Genomic DNA, 11,003 nt, shown 5'->3' with positions numbered 1-11,003 from the left:
AATTATTACTTCTTCTCTGCAACCAATTAAGGAAATGGTAGAGTATACAAAAGACATTAATTATAAAAGGTGGAGTAAGACATCAAGGATTACATATTCAGAAGTTTTTTGTTGTTTACTTTGGGATTAAACTTTAGACAGGCAGTAAAGGAAGAGGAGAATACAACAGCATATCAGGGAGGGAATAAAGGGATGAATTTTGGAGCTGTAGAGAGAAGTAGTTATCACCAGGAGTCTCTGGCAAGTGTAGGAGAAAAAACGTTGTGGATTGTGGGAAAGAGAAGAAGCAGAATGAATGAAGAAAGAACAAGAACAAATAAATTAGAAAACTGGCTGTTCATCAAATTTTATTTTCATTGTCAAATGTGTAGCCTTAGGATTTATGTACTGCACACTTATTTTTAAGACAGGGTGATTCATTTTCTCATGGATTTCTCTATGATGCCCAGATAGCAAATACCAGAGTGCTTCACAAAAATTATATAATTTTCATAATACTCTAGTGATATGAAGAGATGGTGTCATTCTTTATTTTATAGGTACTAGAAAGAGACAAAGGGGTCAAGTGCACTCATAGATTTTTAGAGTCTAAATTGAGGACATAGAATCTGATTTTACAGCACACATTACAGAGCATTTTAAAGGTTCAAAGCACTTTTGTGTGAGATCCATGAAAGTTGAACACTTCTGCAGACCAAACCCCCTGATCTCAGGTCAAGCCCAGAATATGAAGAATACACAGTTAATTACTACTCATGAGAGAATGCTTTAAATCATGCAGGAATTCTTTGTCAAAGCTAAGAATAAACACTTTAAAAATGGAGCCATCTCTTTTTTTTTTCCCTTTCCTCATCCAATCCTCAATCCCAATCTCATTTTCCCCAGCAAATAAAAAATAAAAAAACCAACTTTCTCTTCAACTTTCTTCTTCTTTGATTTGTCTCATTACCATCATATCAGAAACATCTTACAACTCAAGTAGTGCTTGCTAGAGTCTCTGCTACCTGGTTTTCATTACTAGTGTGCTGCACCTCTCTGCTGTCAGATTAACTCACAGGAATACCTGTTCAGCTCCCAACTATTTGAAGGGCCATTCATACAATAATTACGCAGATGGGCAATTCCAAGCAAAACTGCCATAATTATAAGTAATTTATTAACTCACGTATCCCACTCTGCCTTCCAACAGCTGTTTGTACTGGGAGAAAGTATCTAGCATGTAATTATGACTGATAGTACTCAGAAAAGATGGACTGACTTGAAAAATTGGAAGTTTTCTGTTCCTTTGTTCCCAGATCTAGGAATTAAGTAATGACACATTAAAGATCTGTTTTTAAAATTCTAGAAAGAAATTTGGAATCCCAGGGGGAATTCTATAATATGTGTAAATGTGGCACAGATATTCCAGTGTTGAATATCTTCTAAGATTAACTCAATTCTCAGTACCTGATCTGCTGTATACTATGTATGACTCATGCACTAATGAATGGACTGCCCCACTTTATTCATCTCTCACTATAGTAGTCTGAAATATTCCTATGTGGGAATGTCATAGTTTGAAATTGACCCCCCTCTGAGAGGCTGGGGGGGCTCAGAGGTGATTGGGTACCAGGACAGTGTTCCCTGGAGAGCCAGTCACCGTTCATGTTGTTCGCTTCTTCTCAAAATCATATATCACAGCACCGGATGCTGTTGGCAGTTCTGTCTTGGTTGTTTTACTATTGGTGTCTGCTGCGGGTAGGTGGACAAGGCCAGGGGGTGGCTGGGCTCCCTCTCTCCCCCTCTGGAGAGGAGAGGGGGGCCCTGCGACCCCCCAACTCTGCTTGGGCCAGAGTTGCAAGCAGCATTTGGAGTGTGTGCTGTGAAGGAAGAGATTCACAGCAGCTGAGGTAAGAAGAGAGAGGCAGGCTTTGCAGCCAGGCCCTCTTCCCCCTCCTTTTCTGCAGTGAAGCTGTAGAGGGGGGCTTTTCTTTCCCTCCACTGTAAGTGGAGGAGAGGCTCAGCATTGAAACTGAGCCAAGTGGACGGGCCGGAGGAGGTAGGCTCGGGGCTTGGGAGAAGAGTCCCAGGCGAAATCGGAGACAGGCCAAAAGAGCTCGGGAGTTGCCCTGCTGAAGCTGACCAGGGGCAGCTGAAAACTGACTTAGAGGAATGAAGATTCCAAGATACATACGTTGATAAGCTACACTGCAGCAGCCTACGAACCGAGGTATGACACCGAGAGGGAGAATTCACACAGCAGCAGAAGAGCAAGGACTCAAAGCTACTTTCTTGGACTTCGTGAGGAGAGAGACTGCAACAAGCAGCTGGAGCTTGGTGAGGGGGGAGCGTTCAGGCCCAGAACACTCCCACAAGAGGGACTGGTTACTTTCCAGCCTTGAAAGGCTTCTTTTTGGACTAAAGTTAAAGGAAGGGACTAAAAGGACTGGTAGAAATGCAAATATATATATAGTTGCTTTTAGTATGTACAGTATATTTATTAGTGTAAATAAATGTATATACTTCCCCCTTCCTCTACAGAAGCCTCTGGTCTGAAAGTTTCTCTCTGGTGTTGGGATAAATTGTGGGAAGGGGTGGGGGGAAGCCTGGAAATTGGATTTTGGATTTCTAATGTGGTTCAAACTGCCACAGGGAACTACAAGCAATTGCTGATGTTCTGAAAGCAATTAGCCAAGAAGTTTCTTTTTGCAGTTGAACTATTAGGGGCACTTGGAAAGTGATGACATGGAGACCTCTCAAGTGAGCGTGGTTTTCTGGATTTAATATTTCATGTATTATTTGACAGAAACCCTGTTAAAAATATTGCAATTATTTATTTTTGTTTTTACTGAAACTGAGAAAAGTGTCACAAACAAGTTCTGAGTTCTTTAAAAAATTGTTCCAAATTATGGATTTGCTCAGCCAACCACTTCGCTTCACCAAACAGCATTTTTAAACAGGAATCTTCTCACACATGGGTAATAGCAAAGCATTGCTATTTACTTCCTCAAAGGAAGCTGGGGTGAAAGGGTCTTACCCATGTGTTGGCAAATCCAGGTTATTTTGGAAGATGCAATTTCAGAGCCTGTGTGTTTAGCAGGGTCTTTTACTTGTCTATCGCGCCAAACTGTGAAAGCTTCTATTTTGTTGAATACTCTACAACATCAAGCTGCCATCATGCATTTTCCCATTTTGTACTTGTGCCATTAATGTTGTAGGAAATCAGGTTTGTTGCCAGAGTCTATAATATCATACATCACTGAATGAACAAAGAGAAGCATTTACTTAATGCAATAGCATTGTTGGGTGCAGTAATTCTGTAGGGGAAAAAGTTCATCTATGTGAGGAACCTGCTGGTGTACGGTTGAATAGATTGAACTCCTGAAGCTGCTTGAACCAGTTTGCAGAATTATTATGTATGGTAACATATATAAGTCTCAGTTGTTCTTCAGCATGGGAAAAAAGTGAGGAAGTCTGTGATCGTAAACAAAAAAATTCCAGGGTTTAAGCTCCATTCATCAGTACAGTTAAAACTAAGATTTCAGAATAACTTAATAGATTTCCTGATGGAAACAGCTGGCTTTCAGGCAAGTCAGGTTCTTTTACTGGCTCTGACATTACCTACACTTTATCTTGGATAACTTGTGATCTGTTCAATTGGAAAAAAATAAAAAAAAACTTCCAAAAAACGAACAAAATAAAACAAAGCAAACAAACAAAAACCCCACAAAACAAACAAACAAAACCAACCAAACAAAACTCCCAAACGAACCAAAACCATAAAACCCCCCCAGAAACAAACAAAAACAAAAAAAAGGGGAGGGGGAAACCCCTAAGTTCTTTTAGGTCTGCTAATTTGCAATAATACCTAGGAATGAGGTATATCCCTAATGTTTATTGATAAAATTCATAACCATCTTCTTTTGCTTACAGGGTTAAGTTAGAAAGAACTCATGTCTCATATTATATTCTTCATATTAGTCTTTACAGGCATGACATTTTTATACCGTCATATAAGCACTTCCCCCCGTCCCCCAAAGGTATTGCATCCATATGTTCCTCTCAAAAACATTACACTTTCTAAAAATATGTCATGAAACGGTGCTTCTACTAAAATACATTAAAAATTACTGAAGTCAGCTGAAATATTTTAAATGAATCTTCTGTCAAAGACAAGAAAACCAAATAAGAACAAATATTTTGACCTTCTGTTTGCCTTCAACCAGCCCAATGAAACATAATAGTTAATAACAACTGACATGATCTCTTAATAAAACAGATTCAGGCTGTTTCCTCATTCCGTTATCCTTCTTCGCCTTTGGCTAAAAGGAAGAAGTGAGGATGTATAGAGAAGACAGTGCCTAAAATGTCTTTAAAATGGTTTAAGTTCTCACGATTTTGGCCTTTAATTTTTTAGCTTACAAAAAAAAAATTTATTTTTTAAATTTCTATTTCTGCTTGTACTGACTGCATTCTGAGATGAATTATGCTCTTGCCTTCTCTAACATTATGGTAATAAAGATTTGCAGGACAAACATTACCCTCAATTATATATGTGCATAAATATCAACTTAATTTGAAAACTATGAGTTCACACAAATTGTAATCAGTAAATATTTTTGCAGTGTTGAATCTTTATCACTGTATTAACATAGAGGAAACAACCCAGTTCCAAGGATGACAAGTGAACATGAAGCCTTAACTGTACAAACAGTGGATGGATTTCCCATTTTGCTGATGGAACTACAAAAAACTGAAAAAACATAAACTGCATTAACCTAAAAAAAAAAAAAGTCCTCAGAAAAAAAAATGCACTTTTTTTTGTTGGCCTATCCTTTTTTTTTAACCAAAAATTAAAATTTGAGGGCATAAAATCCTTACCAAATAAAGGCTGAGAAAGTTCTGATGAAAAAGAAAAAACATTGGTTGCATGGAAAGCACAAAGCATAGAATTATAATATTTTTAAACTTTTTTTTAGCTTCTCTTTGTTAAAGCTGTTGGCTGAAGTTGCATTAAATTTTGATATTAATGAAACTATTGCAGATTTTAAAAAAACAAAATAAGTCAAATAATCTTCAAATTTTCTCCACTACCCACTTGCCAGATCACTCATCCCTATCTTGAACTGAAGATCTGGATCCACAATGAAGCAACACCAAAAGGATGAACTCAAAGAAAACTGTAGAGAGGTGTATTTGGAAACACAGCCAACTTTCACTTGATGTATCCTGAAATAAATTTGCTATTCTTGTATATGGGACACTTCCCTTTTGAGGACTCTCTAATGAACAAGTAAATCTTTTAAACTGCTACTAATTGACAATTCCACACCCCAATGTAGTGTTCTGTTTCTAGGACTTCTTTTATAATTCATTAGTTATAAAGGAATGAGTGAATTCTGTAAATTGAATGTAAGACTATGAAGAAAACCAGGAAGAAAAACAATTCATACAATACTAGAGAATCAAATTGCACTAGCGGATGTTGACTGGACTACTGGGAGATAAGAATAAAGATGTTACCAAAGCTGAAAGGGTCCTAAACATTTTTTACCACGAAGAGGAAAAGGGCAATGGTCTGACGCTTTTGTTGTACACACTGTTTAGCACAAGACACTTTATACACAAAGCTTTTTACTTCTGGAATCTGATTATCTGTCCTGTTTTGTTCTAGTTAACAAAAAGTGCAATTTGAAAGTCTGTCCTCTCTTCCACTGCCATAGACATATCTGAACTGCACAAAATCACAAAGAAACACAGAGAAGAAATATCCTTGTGATCCTTGTCTGTAAGATCATTACAGAGTGTTTCGGGAGCCTGTGAACTCCTCATGAGTTTCAAGGAGAATGTGCAATGCACACACAAAAATGCCTGCAGTTTCCCGTACTAAGAGACTTTCCCTTTTCATCTGTCATTAATTCAGATTGCTTTTCTGTATAAATATTTAAATTTAATCCATATTACATGGAAATTCCTAGAAGGAGGGGATCTGATTGATTTCAGGCCATTCGTAAAATACAGTACTGCCTAATATGAAGGTAAGACTTCCTAAGCTGAATTTGTTTACTATATACTAAGGGACATGAACCAAACTCTCGTTGCATTGCAGGCAGATGAAATAGTCAATGAACTGCTGATTCAGCAACAAAGATGAGTGGAATGCAATAACAATCAATTTACCAGACAATCTGGAAATACCTTTAAATGACAAAGGGGTATAGTTAATATTTTTTTCCCAAATGAGGAGACAAGAACTAAGTGGTTATGTATTTTCAGGATTTATAAGATAAAGTATTGGCTCTGATACAATTCATTTTAGATTCAGCTTTTCTCTTGGATAAGTTTACAGTAGAAGCTATCTTCTTTAATAATACTCAAACTGCTCTGTCTTTCATTTTTGAACGCAGCAGGAAATTTAGCATGTGTATATGATTCCTAATTTGAATGTAATTTATAAAAAGTATCCTTCAACTTTGACATGGGAACAAACAAGTTAACTGGCTTTAAGGACTACATTCTTATTTAAAGTTCACTATTGAAGAGATAATTTTCTTTAGCAATGTTACTCTAAATGGCACTAGACTTATTTCTTAAGGCCACTCCATTTGCGTAACTTAAGTGATATCTCAGATGAAAAAAGACAGTACAGCAAGAAAACTAATGAAAAGAAGAAATAATAAAGTTTAAAAAATAGGCTGCATGTAGTGTTAACATGTACAATCATGTATCTTGCATTTCATTAGAATTCCTGTTACAACATCTTTGCTTTCTTTATGCACCATATTTGTCACTCCGTTTTTTCTGTACTCAGACCATTTATTGTAAAACTCACTATTACTGAATTTGCCTAATGGTATTTCTAGAATTCCTTACTCATAAGTATAGGTACTCCATCAGAGTATATAAGGATTTGATCATCATTAGCACTGGTGTAAAATATTGTGAAATATTTTACTAAGACAGGAAGGAAAGCTGCATTATTTCTTTCACTCTGATCAGTGTATACGTGACTAATGGTAACAGACAAAAATAATTTACTCTCTGTGTCTCATTTGCTGTTCAATTAAAAAACCTGAAATATAACAACTTCTATAGCCCTATATGATCAAGGAATATATTTTCACTGATATTCCTTCTCATAATGAACTGCCCATTTGACAGGCCTCCATCCCATCCATGACGTTTACAGTAAAACACTAGTTTTATTCAGCTCACACAGGATAGAGTCGTGTCAATGTCTGTACACTGCATTACTAATGCCAACAACAACACAACTACTGCTCGAAGAGTAGTTAAATCCTCTTCAGAAACAGTACTCCTCTGTTATATGTTTGTTTTATCCAATAAGGGATTTTGTTTAAAAAAAACCAAAACCAAAACCAAAAACCAACCCAGCAGCTTATAGTCTAAATGTGAAAGACAGAGGATGAGGAATAGGAGTATTATGAAAGAGATGTTGAAGAGAAGCACAAAGAAATTAAAAGTCAATAGCATCCTGGCTTGTATCAGAAATTGCCTGGCCAGTAGGACCAGGGAAGTGATTGTCCTCCTGTACTTGGCACTGGTGAGGCTTCACCTTGAGTATTGCATTCAGTTCTGTGCCCCTAAGTACAAGAAATTGAGGTGCTGGAGCAAGTCCAGAGAAGGGCAACAGACCTGGTGAAGGGTCTAGAGAATAAGTCATAGGAAGAGAGGCTGAGGGACCTGGGTTTGTTTAGCCTGGAGGAAAGAAGATTCAGGGATAACTTTGTCAGTCTCTACAGCTACCTGAAAGGAGGGTGTAGCCAGGTGAGGGTGGTCCTCGTCTTGCAAGTAACAAGTGACAGAACAAGAGGAACCTGCCTCATGTTATGCCAGGACAGGTTTAGATTGGATATTATGAAAAATGTCTTCACTGAAAGAATTGTCAAGCACTGGAATAGGCTGCTTGAGGAAGTGTTTGAGGGTCACCATCCCTGGAGTTATTTAAAAGATGAGTAGATGTGGCACTTAGGGACATGGTTTAGTGGTGGATTTATCAGTGCGGGGTTAATAATTGGACTTGATGATTTTAAAAGTCTTTTCCATGTTAACAATTCTATTATTCTAAATTTGGGCCAAGAGTCTTATGATTCTATGATTCTATGAACTCATTTTTCTTCTCAAATGTTGCTTTTTCCTTTGTTTTCTTTTTAAAATACCATTTACTCACTTTGCAAGAAAGCCCAGTCTAGAGCGCTCATTCAAAAAAATCCATGCTCTACCTTCGACTCCTCATCAAAAGTAGTTACTATTTGTTTCTTAATTTGGCAGACGGTAACTACTTTTTGTCTTATAAATAGCATATTTCCAAAAAACATTTAATACTATGAAAATTAACTTTGCCCATCTAATAAGATAAATATTCTGTAAAAATATGACCTCACCTTTTTAAAAAGCTACTGAGGGACATTTCACTAGCATTAAAATGGTTGAAGTCTTTTCCTTTCTCTTAATGTTGGAATGAATTTAATAAGCAACCAGTGACATAGACTGTAGCTTCTAAAGCTAAACTTCTAAGTAATCCTAAAAGAAAGGGGGAAAATTGTTCCTGACAAGTTGAAATTACATTATAAAGCCTCCCATATTTGAAGAGCCATGAGTCGTCCCAGGCATGAAGCTTATTTCAGTGTTTAACAAAACTTGTTTATAAAGAAAATATCTTCCCCAATATCAGTTTTCCGAAAGCATGCCCCTTAACCCCTGCTTTTTGTTTCTATTCATTGTTGGCATGGAGACGAAGAGGCACTCCACTAGATTGATCAATGCATGGTAACATCAACATAACATTTTCAGTCAAGTTCCCAGGAGCCTTCCTCCTGAATCTGTCATTTTGATTCAGATAACTAAATCAGGCTAAGCACTGCAATGATAACGGATGACTTGCCTCATTAGCTGTCTCCTGCTGCTTTACTCTGTCAGGAAGCACCGCAGTGGCTGTCTGGTTTCCCTTACAATATTTTAGTATATATGCGCTTTTTAACTTCTATCCATTCTTTTTGTTTATACTCACCTACATAGAGACAAATGCAAGCAGTGTTTAATAAATATTTCATTAAGAGGAAATAGAGTTGAAAAATTCTTTATCAAGGTCCAAAATTTAATCATACAAATAGACATATTTCACAACATCCTGATAATACAGTTATATTCTTTTATAGTCAGTGTCTCAAACTTTCTGTTTCTTTTAAATTAGATCCTTTTCTGTTAAGGTACTTTGCTTATCTGAACATTCAATGAATCAATTAGCTTAATTGCACTAACATACGATAATTAAAATCGCAAGAATCCTTCCTTCAGTAGTTTAATTTTAAATATTCTGTTGAATAAATAAACTGCAGACAATAAAACCTGTAAATGATAGAACAGACAGATTTTCAGCTATTAAACAGAGCACAGGTATATCCCAGTATGTATAAGTTCAGGTAAAGAACAAATACAAGCATATATTCATCCAAGTTTACAATGCACACATGAAGACAGGAGTAGCTGTATTTGTTTCTTTTCAACTGTGTTTTGTGTCACAAATTAATCTTTAATTATTTTGGAGTGTATATAAGGAAGTGATTCAGCCTGGTATCATTTCATGTGGCCGTCCCGGTTCTGGCCAAGGACAGGATTAATTTTTTGCAGCTGTCATGAGGGGGTGGAGCCTGAGGCTGTGTTATTCTAAATCATCTTTCCTGGAGCTGTGTTATTCGAAACCGTCTTTCATCATTGCCAGGGCAGGTGCAAGGGACTCTCTCACACTTGTGGGAAGAAAGGGTGTTCCTTTCCAGTCATGGGAAAGGGTGCTGGGTGGAGGGCCTGACCGCCATTATTTTTTTATTGGTGCCTGGCTTGGTGAGCTATTTGCATGGAAATCACCCTCTCTTTGTACATTTTTGTTATTAGTATCTTAGTATTCTTGTTGCTACTGTTCGTTTTCTTATCTCATTGCTCTTTCCAGTAAATTGTTCTTGTCTCAAGCCATGATCTTTGCCTTTTGTGCCTCCAAGTCTCCTCTCTGGCCACCTGTAGGAGGAATGGGTAGGGGATGGGGGAAGAGGAAGCTCAGAGTGCTGGTGTGGTTTCAGTGGGAACACTAAATTGGGAATACCAGTCCTAAACCATGTTAGTGGCATAACAAATAGAATGTCTTACTGCTAAATTTAAATCTCTTTCTAGTTTTCCATCATTGAATGGCCCTAACTAAAATCAGCACAGAAAGAAACCATGAGCCAAAGACCCCTTATGTTGTTAGGGGAAGAGAAGAAAAAGAGACTCAAAACAAATTTTCTTCAGTTGTTTACTGGACAGGACTGAATTATTTTAATCATTTAATGCATACAATTCACATTTTCAAATATTTGAACATTTAAAAATTACCTCACAGAACTAGTCTGATAAGTTATTTATTGTTAGGGATGAAATATGCTTGATTATAAATATTCTGGACTTCTAAATGTCTGTGACTGCTCTGCCATTTCCCCTTCAAATTACTCTGATATAGAGAAATCATGGCTAGGCTTCGCGAATGAAGATTTGGGAAGGGCTCTATCCACATTTGCTACAAGCACAGTGGTGGCTAAAAACGCCAATACAAGATAGGCAAGACCGGTTGCAAAAGGCCCAGGGAAAGACTTCTTAGGTGGTATCAGCAAGACACGATTCTTTCTGCATTGTCTTTTCTCCTCAAGAGTGATCCTGCGTGTGTTCTCAAAAGAAGCAGCAGTGTTATAGATGGTGTGTCTCCAGACCTCCTGATTTGAGGCCAGAGTAGACCAGTGATGAAGATCAATATGGTCAAGGTTCAGATGTTGTTTCAGGGAGTCCTTGTATCTCCTCTTCGGGACTCCTCTCTTGCAGTAGCCAGTGGTAAGTTCACCATAAAGCACGATCTTAGGGAGGCAGTGGTCCTTCATCCTTGAGACGTGTCCTGCCCAATGCAACTGTGTTCTCAGCAAAAGAAATAGAATAGAGAAGAATCCTCTTACCACTATTGAATCCTCTTACCACTATTTCAC

General features: G+C 37.4%; 1 long non-coding RNA gene across 1 annotated transcript; it reads left to right on the top strand.

The window, feature by feature from the left end:
• Positions 1-2,113: 2,113 nt before the first annotated feature.
• Positions 2,114-8,820, top strand: LOC116785046. The gene is made up of 3 exons (XR_004356359.1): positions 2,114-2,329; positions 3,062-3,066; positions 8,809-8,820. It is a non-coding gene; the product is annotated as an uncharacterized LOC116785046 (long non-coding RNA).
• The last annotated feature ends 2,183 nt before the right edge of the window (positions 8,821-11,003 follow it).

This window comes from Chiroxiphia lanceolata, chromosome 3 (assembly GCF_009829145.1).
Source record: "Chiroxiphia lanceolata isolate bChiLan1 chromosome 3, bChiLan1.pri, whole genome shotgun sequence".
Taxonomy (NCBI): Eukaryota; Metazoa; Chordata; class Aves; order Passeriformes; family Pipridae; genus Chiroxiphia; species Chiroxiphia lanceolata.
The sequence above is the reverse complement of the archived record's forward strand: the minus strand, read 5'-3'. Positions and strand labels throughout refer to the sequence as shown.